Genomic DNA, 11304 nt, shown 5'->3' with positions numbered 1-11304 from the left:
TGTCTTGGAGTTAGCAATGATTTCTCTCTGATGAGGATTATGCATTCACAATCCATGTCTCTGTCACCGAGAGATCAGACTATTGATACAAACTCTGTGGTATCACTTTCATCATCTAACAGATTGAAGCCTCTCTCTTTTTACAGGCTTTTTGTGAGGGGAGGATGAGCTGAGGGTCAGGATACACCCATTGACAGTAGTGTTCTGTGGCTGGAGTGTGATTCCCTCCCCCCTTATCTTGTTGGTTTTAGGGAAGCTGCTGCATTTATTTTTATCATATTATTGGGATTTTTTAGTATATAAACCCCAAAATTACCCAAAGCCCTGGATGAGTACATTTTAATATTTGTATAAATCTAAATAAATTAATGAATTAAATAAGATTCTCCCAGCTAATGTCCTAACTAGGGCTCTGACTCAGGAAAGTACTTAAGAACTTGAGGAGGTCCATCCCTATTCAGGAAAATGCATAAGCTTATGCTTAACTTTAATTATGTGCATGAATCCTATTGACTTCACATGTGCTTAAGTGCTTTTCTGAATAGGGATGCTTTCCTGAATGGGATATATGTGCAAAAGAGGGACTTAAATAGACCTTTGAGGAACCTATCAAGGCTAAAGGACACATCTACACAAAACTAGCCCATGCACTTCTGTATCTTTCATCATCCTGGTCCTGTCTCAGTGTGTGTGAATCACTAGGCAGTAGGCAGCATGGTTAGGAGTGCAGATATATATTTATTCAGGGACCTGAATGTCAAGAGCAGGACTGCTCTTAATAGCTGATGATTCCACGAGTCAGACACTTTCCTTGCACTGCCCATGACTCTATTTTATGTCTCACAGCAGATACCAAGATGGGACCCCAGGTCCTGACAGAAGGGCCCAAATTGGCTTTGCTGACTTCTCTCCCCATTAGAGATGCACCTCTCTGGGCTCATGGCAGAGAGGGTCACCATGTGAGAGAAGTTCTCTGCCACCAGATTGCAGATGTTATTTTCTCTGGGATGCTGTATCGCTGGCTTCTCCCCAACTATAGTGGACACTGCTGCTGCTCCCTTGCTTGCTGCTGCTTCCTTCTCCTGCCGCCGCATGTCCTGATACACCTGGTGCATGATGAACTGGGTTGTGTTCCTTGGCGCACGCATCCCTGGTGCACGCCAGCCACACAGGTTCATGGGTCGTAGCAGTGCAGCTACAGCTTCACGCATACTTGCTGGTACACGGAACTTGGGGACCCCACGGCGCCGTGTTGTACTCCAGTGCTTTGGTTGCTTCTTCTTCCAGGATCCCCTGCTGTTGCCTCCTCCCATCCACCAACACCGCTTCCTTCTAGGGAGTCTGTAGTGGTACCACCTAGGAGAGGGATGGACAGCCCTTGGCTGCCTCTGCCCAGTGCCATAGTGGCAGTGAGAAAACCCTCCCAGGCTTCTTCTCCCCCACACCAGGGCCCTGCCTGCTGTTGCAGGCCACTGATCTTGTTGACCCTGCATAGAAAGCTGCTGCCACCAATGCCGGCTCCTCCACCTGCTAGTCAGGGATATGTAAGGATCCTGTTCCACCAGATACTTCTTCTTTTGCACCACCAGCTGCTTCCTTGGCTCCACATCCTCCTGCAACTGCCAGTTCCCTCTGTACTGTTGATTCCTTCTGCTACTGCCAGCTTCTCCTGGCCTTAACCAGCTGGTCTCCTGCAGCTGCTGTTCTTGTCTGCTGCTGTTCCTTCCAGCTCCTCCTGCCTTGGGGCTATGCCCAACTCCTATAGCGGCTCGTAACATGATGAGCCCCCGGTGTGAGATGCCGCCTGGTCCCTTGTCCCTGCACAGACTCAACAGGCCGCGGGTGTAGTGCCACCGGGGGTGGCGGCCTCCTTTTGCCTCAGGAGTCCTGTCCACACTGAACATAGCATCCCAGTCACCGGGGGCAACAGGCAGCCAATCACAAAGCAATGGGCGGGGCTGTGACTGAACATTCCACAGGCACTTTGCCCAGAGGGGGCCTGAGATTGTTTTTCTTGCCTAGGAGGCTTAAGGAGAGCCAAATCTCTTGCCTGCTGCCCGAGGCTGCGGGGCAACTGCACCGTGTTCAGACCCCACACACCTGCCATGCTTTGTGCATGGGTTTTAACTAGAGATGGGCTTGAGACAAAATGCCTGATCCAAACACCCCAAACTCTGGGATAGGTCAGACCAAGTGTTGCAGTTATCCCCGAAGTCAGTGGATTCTGGCCTCTGTCATGTGACAAGGATATTAACCTTTGTGACTCTGATCCAGGTCAGGAGGCTGGGGCTGAGAAATAAAATTGTGTGTCACCCCTTTATTATCTTCAGGCCCCAGCCCCACCCCAAGCTTTAATACCAGTCAACATTTTGCTACATATACCGAGATTTCCATCTGAGGTTCTCAAAACACCTTATAAGGGTGAGTGATCATTATTATCTCCATTGTATAGATAGGATGTATGCGACACTAAGAGGTTAAGTGTCTTCTTCATGGTCACAAGGAGCAAATGGTTGGGAGAGGAATTGAACCCAGCTCTCCTGCTTCCATGTCCCATGCCCAATCACTGGAGCATGTTGCTTTATGTACTCTGCCTTTAGGGATTTCCAAAAATAAAACCTGGCCATGGGCTAAAATGCAGCCCACAAAGCTCTGTAATGGGGTCCTGCAGTCTGCCTTCTTTTGAATGTGGAGGGGTAGCTTTGGGAGACTATAGGTTACAGCATATCCCTGCCTTCTAGCTATCTAATATATCTGCATGCCCCCCATCTATATGCCTCTTCCTGTGGGTCGCTAGTTTCATGGTACCTGTGTAATTGTAGTTGTCATATGTGGTATTATCACAAAGGAAGCTGCAATCTCTGAGATAACTAAGGCAATACTAATTGAGGGCTTTTGAATATTATGCCTCAGTATCATCTGTCTCAGAAAGTTGTCATCACTAAATAGTTCTGGCAGGCTTCTTCTTTATTTAAATACGAAATCGGAAGAAAAAAGTTAAGAATGGAGTATGTTTAAAATGCTGTTTTTGAAACAGAGTGTAGCAAAAGGAATTACAGTTAGTTTTTTTTCTTTTGGTTTAACAAACAAAATTTCATACTATGTCGCCTTGCTTTACTCTCAGACCAATTCCATGTATTCCATTAGTATTCAGTAAGGAGGCCCCGGGGAAAATTCTAGCAGACTGATATACTGGGACTACAACGGGAAAGATGCTCACAGTGATGAGCATAGCAAACTTGAACGGAGGCCAAGTACATTTATCTTTAATATAAGGCTTTGATTTAATACAAAGTTGTATAATGTATCAACACATGATGGCAGTAGTAGTCTGTGTAAAATGATTAACTGAAGATGTCTGGGTATTAGAGAGACAGGGTCGGTGCGATGATATCTTTTATTGGACCAACTTCTGTTGGTGAAAGACACAAGCTTTCCCAGAGCTCTTCTTCAGGTTACCTCACCCACCTTGTCTCTTTAATATCCTGGGACCAACACAGCTACAACAACACTTCATACAATCTATGTGAAAACAGACCTCATTTGCTTTTAGTTATTATGGAGACAACCACAACAAAAACTTACATAGCCCAACAATTACTGGGATGAACTGCAAATAGGGTAGGAGAGATGTTAAATTTTGTTTAATGCAGTTGAGCGAGGTTCAACTACAAATATGGTCTCTGAACTAGACTCTGTTGCGTAATGAGCTAGTCTGGAGATGCTCTGACATATCATTCCAGCATCTGTGGCATGTCACATTAATTATAGCAGATATCTCTATTCATTCTTTGTTTAAAGATCTGATCCAAAGCTTATTGAAGTTACTGGATGTCTTTCCACTGCCTTCTTTGAGCTTTGGATCAGGCACTAAGAAAGTTGCCAGACAGACAGGTCTTCCTTATTCACAGAATAGACTCAATTTCCCAAACTATATTGCTAACATACCTTAAGCCCATTTCAGAAGGGTCAACTATATGGGTGAGAGCGTAATTCAGTAGTCATGGTTCTCTATTAAGATGATTATTTTATTTTATTTATTCTTTGCTATTTACTTGTTAAATGCAAGCATCTTGGGCTTTTACAAAGTGTGCTAACAATGATGACATCTTTGCTGATGGACTGTTCACTAGGAAGAAGACTAGTGAACAGTCCATTCCATTTAAGTAATCCTACAGTGTAAGGTGGTAAAGATTTTTCTGTCATTACTGAGCAGAGTAATTTTGAATGTGTGACAATGATAAAAGACTCTGTTTCCCTTTAGCAGTTGTCCTACAAGAATGTAGTCCCTTGTCCTTTCATTCTTAATAGATTTTCCAGACAACTGCCACAATATTGAGTATCTGGCAAACAGAAGTTCCAGCAAAGCTTTTGTTCACTGTTCAGGTATTTTGGTTTGGCACAGAAAGGGTATGTATGTTTTTCAGTGTGATATACAGAGAGGTTTGATATGCCCTTCTGCTCCTGGTGTACTGAAAGCTGTACACTTTCCCCCCAGCCACGATGTTGAAAATTTACCCCCTTTGTGTGAACACCACACTATCAAGTTTACCAGAGCAGTTAGTTAATGTTCACGAGGCATCAGATCATTGGGCTCTTATGTTTCTGTCTGATCCAGCTATTCTTGCTATACTTTTCTCCCGTAGATTAAAGAACCCTTTAGTGCCTGGTACCCAGGGGCGGCTCTATGTATTTTGCCCCCCCAAGCATGGCAGTCAGGCAGCCTTTGGCAGTGTGCCTGCAGGAGGTCCGCCGGTCCCGCGCCTGCGGCATACCCACCGCCAAATTGCCACCAGCAGTTTGGCAGCCGGTCCTCCAAGAGGGACTGAGGGACCCGCCACCGAATTTCTGCCAAAGACCTGGACGTGCCTCCCTCTTCCAGGAGCCACCCGAAGCAGTAGCTTGCTGCGCTGGTGCCTGGAGCCGGCCCTGGATCCAGCATTTCAAATGGTGAACACTGGATTCACTTTTAAAAGATTCCCATGATTAATCAGAAATATTAGTAATGTTTGGGTGTCTGTGACTGATTTTTATGTCATTGTATAAAAAACAAAGCAGGAAAACATAAATCAGAAAAGACAGGTGGTTTGTATGCAGTGAGGGAAAGGGAGATTCCTATTTTTCATATATTCAGGCCTCGGTAAATGGGTATGAATAACTCCCACCCCTTTCTTCCAACATTCTTCCTTTGCTTCTCTGTCCCACTGTTTTGCCTGGACTGTCTCTCTAACTAGAGCAGCCAAACAAATGGTTTCCTTCAGAACCACTGTTAACAGGAGGGACTGCATATTTTTCAAAAATTTTAAACACAGTGTTATGAAACATATTGCACTTTACCAATGTAATTTGACCTCTGCCATTAGTGTTTAGTAGTGGAAAATCCTAATTGCCTGTGTGAAGCAGATAAAAATAATGTTAAATGATCATTTTTTCCTAACATTGCTTTCTATTTGACTGCCAAAAATTTACATATAGCTTATCTCACAGTTCAGAGCAATTGCACCTGTATTCCCCCTCTATGATCCACCAAAGGCAACCACTTTCAGGGTTCAGGCTCCCCAGCTGTCACTTCTCTTTGGTGGTGGTGTCCCACTACCTCCTGACCAGTTTTTTTTTCCAGGCTGCTTGTCTACACTGTGAATTCCCCACCAAGTCAGACTGCCTAAATGGGCCTGATTTATGCTCTAAGCAGCATAATTGCCCATAGGTATAAATTACCACACAGTCTCTCTAAGCAATCACATTTATTCTTAAAGGGAAAGAATCAACAGAGGGAACATACTAAAACAATAAAAAATATGCTAATAAGTTTACAAAAGATCATCCCAACTCCAACAAGAGCTCTGGCAGGTGTTCAGTCCTTCAAACCCCACCAAGGTTTTTTTTCTGTGGTTACAAGTTCATAACCACCTTGGCTCATAACAAGCATCCCCATGAATGGTGCAGAAAATAGGGCAGAAAAGGTGGGGGAGTCACACTGTATGTAAGAGAGCAGTATGACTGCTCAGAGCTCCAGTATGAAACTGCAGAATAACCTGAGAGTCTCTGGATTAAGTTTAGAAGTGTGAGCAACAAAGGTGATATCGTGGTGGGAGTCTGCTATAGACCACCAGACCAAGGGGATGAGGTGGACGAGGCTTTCTTCAGGCAACTAACAGAAGTTACTAAATCACAGGCCCTGGTTCTCATGGGAGATATCAATCACCCTGATATCTGCTGTGAGAGCAAGACAGCAGTGCACAGACAATCCAGGAAGTTTTTGGAAAGTGTAGAAGACAATTTCCTAGTGCAATTGCTGGAGGAACCAAATAGAGGCAGAGCTCTTCTTGACTTGCTGCTCACAAACGGAAGAATTAGTAGGGGAAGCAAAAGTGGATGGGAACCTGGGAGGCAGTGACCATGAGATGGTTGAGTTCAGGATCCTGACACGAGGAAAAAAGGAGAGCAGCAGAATACAGACCCTGGACTTCAGAAAAGCAGACTTTGACGCCCTCAAGGAACTGATGGGCAGGATCTCCTGGGATAATAACATGAGGGGGAAAGGAGTCCAGGAGAGCTGGCTGTATTTTAAAGAATCCTTATTGAGGTTGCAGGAACAAACCATCCCAATGTGTAGAAAGAATAGTAAATATGGCAGGCAACCAGCTTGGCTTAACAGTGAAATCCTTGCTGATCTTAAACACAAAAAAGAAGGTTACAAGAAATGGAAGATTGGACAAATGACCAGGGAGGAGTATAAAAATATTGCTCAGGCATGCAGGAGTGAAATCAGGAAGGCCAAATCACACTTGGAGTTGCAGCTAGCCAGGGATGTTAAGAGTAACAAGAAGGGTTTCTTCAGGTATGTTAGGAACAAGAAGAAAGTCAAGGAAAGTGTGGGCCCCTTACTGAATGGGGGAGGCAATCTAGTGACAGAGGATGTGGAAAAAGTTAATGTACTCAGTGCTTTTTTTTGCCTCTGTTTTCACAAACAAGGTCAGCTCCCAGATTACTGCACCGGGCAGCGCAGTATGGGGAGGAGGTGACCAGCCCTCTGTGGAGAAAGAAGTGGTTCAGGACTATTTAGAAAAGCTGGACGAGCACAAGTCCATGGGGCCGGATACACTGCATCCGAGGGTGCTAAAGGAGTTGGCGGATGTGATTGCAGAGCCATTGGCCATTATCTTTGAAAATTCATGGTGATCGGGGGAGGTCCCAGATGACTGGAAAAAGGCTAATGTAGTGCCCATCTTTAAAAAGGGAAGAATGAGGATCCGGGGAACTACAGGCCAGTCAGACTCACCTCTGTCCCTGGAAAAATCATGGAGCAGGTCCTCAAGGAATAAATTCTGAAGCACTTTGAGGAGAGGAAAGTGATCAGGAACAATCAGCATGGATTCACCAAGGGCAAGTCATGCCTGACTAACCTAATTGCCTTCTATGATGAGATAACTGGCTCTGTGGATGAGGGAAAAGCAGTGGATGTGTTATTCCTTGACTTTAGCAAAGCTTTTGATACGGTCTCCCACAGTATTGTTGCTGGCAAATTAAAGAAGTATGGGCTAGATGAATGGACTATAAGGTGAATAGAAAGCTGGCTAGATCGTCGGGCTCAACGGATAGTGATTAACGGCTCCATTTCTAGTTGGGGCACTTGGATTTATACCGGCTGCCAAGGGTCGGTCCTGGGGCCGGTTTTGTTCAATATCTTCATTAACGAGCTGTAGGATGCCGTGGACTGCATCCTCAGCAAGTTTGCAGATGACACTAAACTGGGAGGAGTGGTAGATACACTGGAGGATAGGGATAGGATACAGAGGGACCTAGACAAATTAGAGGATTGGGCCAAAAGAAATCTGATGAGGTTCAACAAGGACAAGTGCAGAGTCCTGCACTTAGGACGGAAGAATCCCATGCACTGCTACAGACTAGGGACCAAGTGGCTAGGCAGCAGTTCTGCAGAAAAGGACCTAGGGTTACAGAGAACGAGAAGCTGGATATGAGTCAACAGTGTGCTCTTGTTGTCAAGAAGACTAACAGCATTTCGGACTGTATAAATAGGAGCTAGGGCCGGTGCAAGGAAGTTTTGCGCCCTAGGCGAAACTTCCACCTTGCGCCACCCCCACAACCAGCTAACCCCGCCTCCCCATGGCAGCTAACCCAGCCCCCCACCAGGGGAGCCCGCCACCCCCCCACCCAGGAAGCCCCCCCTTCTGCGGCAGCTAACGCTGCCTGGGCAGCCTGCCCCAGCTCACCTCCACTCCGCCCCCTCCACTGAGCATGCCGGCGCCGCTCTAATTCTCCTCCCCTCCCAGGCCTGCAGCGTCGACTGGAAGAGTATTAGAGCGGGGGCTGTGTGCTCAGTGGAGGAGCAATGTGGAGATGATCTGGGGCAGGGAGAGGTTCCCCTGTGCGCCCCCCCCCCGTTACTGCAGGCAGCCCTCCCCACAGCTCCCGCCCCAGCTCACCTCCACTCCACCTACTCACCTGAGCAGGCTTTTAGGCACCCCCAACCACTAGGTGCCCTAGGAGGCCGCCTAGTTTGCCTAAATGGTTGCACCGTCCCTGATAGGAGCATTGCCAGCAGATTGAGGGACGTGATCATTCACCTCTATTCAGCGTTGGTGAGGCCTCATCTGGAGTACTGTGTCCAGTTTTGGACCTGACACGACAAGAAGGATGTGGAAAAATTGGAATGAGTCCAGCGGAGGGCAACAAAAATGATTAAGGGGCTGGAGCACATGACTTATGAGGAGAGGCTGAGGGAACTGGGATTGTTTAGTCTGCAGAAGAGAAGAATGAGGGGGGATTTGATAGCTGCTTTCAACTACCTGAAAGGGGGTTCCAAAGAGGATGGCTCTAGACTGTTCTCAGTGGTAACAGATGACAGAACAAGGAGTAATGGTCTCAAGTTGCAGTGGGGGAGATTTAGGTTGGATATTAGAAAAAACTTTTTCATTAGGAGGGTGGTGAAGCACTGGAATGGGTTACCTTGGGAAGTGGTGGAATCTCCTTCCTTAGAGGTTTTTAAGGGCAGGCTTGACAAAGCCCTGTCTGGGATGATTTAGTTGGGGATTGATCCTGCTTCGAGCAGGGGGTTGGACTAGATGACCTCCTGAGATCCCTTCCAACCCTGATATTCTATGATTCTATTCTATGATTCCATGAATAGGTCAAGTCCTTCCAACCTTTCCCATGACGGATTGGGGTCTTCCTTGGGCATAAGATTCTGTCTGATTGTTAGATCATAAAGCAGGCCCTGAGTCAACTTAAATTCAGGTTATTTATCCAAAAGTCCTTTCTTTGTGTGCTTTTTTTCTAAAAAATCTAGTCTGAACCAGCATATGCAAGCCTCTCCAGGCGATGGTACTTCCCTGGAGGTGTAATCACATCCCCCACGCTGTGCTTAGTTCCTGGAGAGCTATGATCTCCCTCCTGTATAGAATTAGCTAAAATCCCTATCCCGCAATGGTACTTAAATTTAAAACAGTGAGATCTCTCAAAGATACTGGAGGAAATTGTCCTCTCTCTCCCAGATTGAATAATGAATGACAAGGTGGGTAAAATGAGCCTCAGGGACTAGACAAAATGGCTGCAGAACAAACCAATGTGGAGTCCCTATCTTGTAAAATGCAGTGCATGTGATGTCTGTTTGTGACCCTTGGACTACCAAACACAAAGCTGCTGATTAAGATTTTTTTATCTGAAGTAGGGGGAGATTTTGAAACTGTTGACCCAGCAGTTATTTGTCTAAGGCCTGGTCTACACTAGCCTGTTATTTCGGAATTACCCGAGTTATTTCGAAAAAAAAAAAAGATTCTGTCCACATGACCAAACTTTTTTTTTCATTTAAAGGGCTCTTTAATTCGATTTCTGTACTCCACCTTGGCAAGTGGAGTAGCGCTTCAATCAAGATCGCAATCCCAGGTTAAAGGTATTGTGGACGCAATTCAACATTATTGGCCTCCAGGAGCTATCCCAGGATGCTCCCTTGTGACCGCTCTAGTTAACACTCTCAACTCCAATGCACTATCCAGGTGGGCAGGAAAAGCCCCAGGAACTTTTGAATTTCATTTCCTGTTTGGTCACCAGCAGCATAGGTGACCATCAGCACAGTCCACCATCATAGGCGACCATGCAGAATCCGTTTTCCCCCCTAGCCAGGAACTAATCTTAACGCTGGATCCAATAGCCTCCCCTCACTCCCAAGGCCGGCTCCTGTTCCATGACCCTGGCAAAGGTACTTCTGGTGAGTGAGAGCCTGATTGGAGCCACACGGTGGGCGTGGGGGAACCAAGCCATGCTGGGTTGTTCACATTTAGAATAAATGGCTCATGCCTGATTGGAGCCACGCGGTGGGGGGTGGGGTGTGTGTGTGGGGGGGGGTTGTTGTGTGCAGTGATCATCCCAGAGAGCCCGCAGGCCCTCCTTTTATATGGCAAACCCACCAGGCATTGCTTGCTGTGGGAAAGGGGGCCCAGCAGTTTGAAAGCATTGAAATGAATGTAGAAGAAGCAGAACCCCATGTGCCCCTAGAGGCTGCCTGCAAGATGAATTCTGTTGCCCGGCCGTGTGTGGTGGCTTACTCATACCAAAGTGTCCCCTTTGTTCTCTGCAATGTATTTTTTAAAATACTATCCTCCCTTTTTCTCCTCCCACAGGTGCAAATGTTTCAATGCGGCCCCTATCTATTCCATCCCAGAGGCTGGTCCAGATTAGAAGGCGGAAAAAACAATTGCCGAGCTCATGCAGTCCTCCTGCACTGATAGGGCCCAGTTGAATGCATGGAGTCAAACAATTGCGGAGTCCCGTAAAGTATTACAGGAACACGAAGAGACGAGGGAGGCGCGCATTGAGAGCAGGCAGGATGCTATGGTCAAGCTCATGGGGGAGCAAACTGACATGCTCTGCTGTATGGTGGATCTAATGCGGGAAAGGCAGCAAGACCACAGACTGCCTCTGCAACCTCTGTATAACCGCCCTCCCTCCTCCCCAAGTTCCATAGCCTCCTCACCCAGACGCCCAAGAACACGATCAGGGAGGCTACAGGGACCTACACATTCAACCCCAGAGGATCGCCCAAGCACCAGAAAGCTGGCATATGCAAACTTTTGATTTGGTTTCTGGACTTGTCCTTCCCTCCTCCTCCACCCCCCTAATCTCCCCCAAGTCTACCTTCTAATTTCTCTCAATGCGTTGTGCCTCAAATAATAAAGAGCAGTTTTTAAACAATTTTGACTTTATTTCCTTTCAAATATATAGGGTGCAGGTAACTTCAAGAGAAACAAACACAACTGTCACACCATACCCTGGCCAGTCATGAAA

At 46.5% G+C, this 11304-nt stretch overlaps 1 long non-coding RNA gene across 2 annotated transcripts; it reads left to right on the top strand.

Annotated features, from left to right (window-relative positions):
* Positions 1-1999: 1999 nt before the first annotated feature.
* LOC120378472 lies at positions 2000-10694 on the top strand. Of its 2 annotated transcripts, none has more exons than XR_005587514.1 (4): positions 2000-2421; positions 4312-4410; positions 9835-10228; positions 10641-10694. It is a non-coding gene; the product is annotated as an uncharacterized LOC120378472 (long non-coding RNA). The 2 variants fall into 2 exon arrangements; XR_005587513.1 differs by having other exon boundaries at positions 9835-9913; positions 10641-10669.
* The last annotated feature ends 610 nt before the right edge of the window (positions 10695-11304 follow it).

Source organism: Mauremys reevesii, linkage group 1 (genome assembly GCF_016161935.1).
Source record: "Mauremys reevesii isolate NIE-2019 linkage group 1, ASM1616193v1, whole genome shotgun sequence".
In the NCBI taxonomy this organism is placed as follows: Eukaryota; Metazoa; Chordata; order Testudines; family Geoemydidae; genus Mauremys; species Mauremys reevesii.
This window is presented reverse-complemented; position numbering and strand designations above follow the sequence as displayed.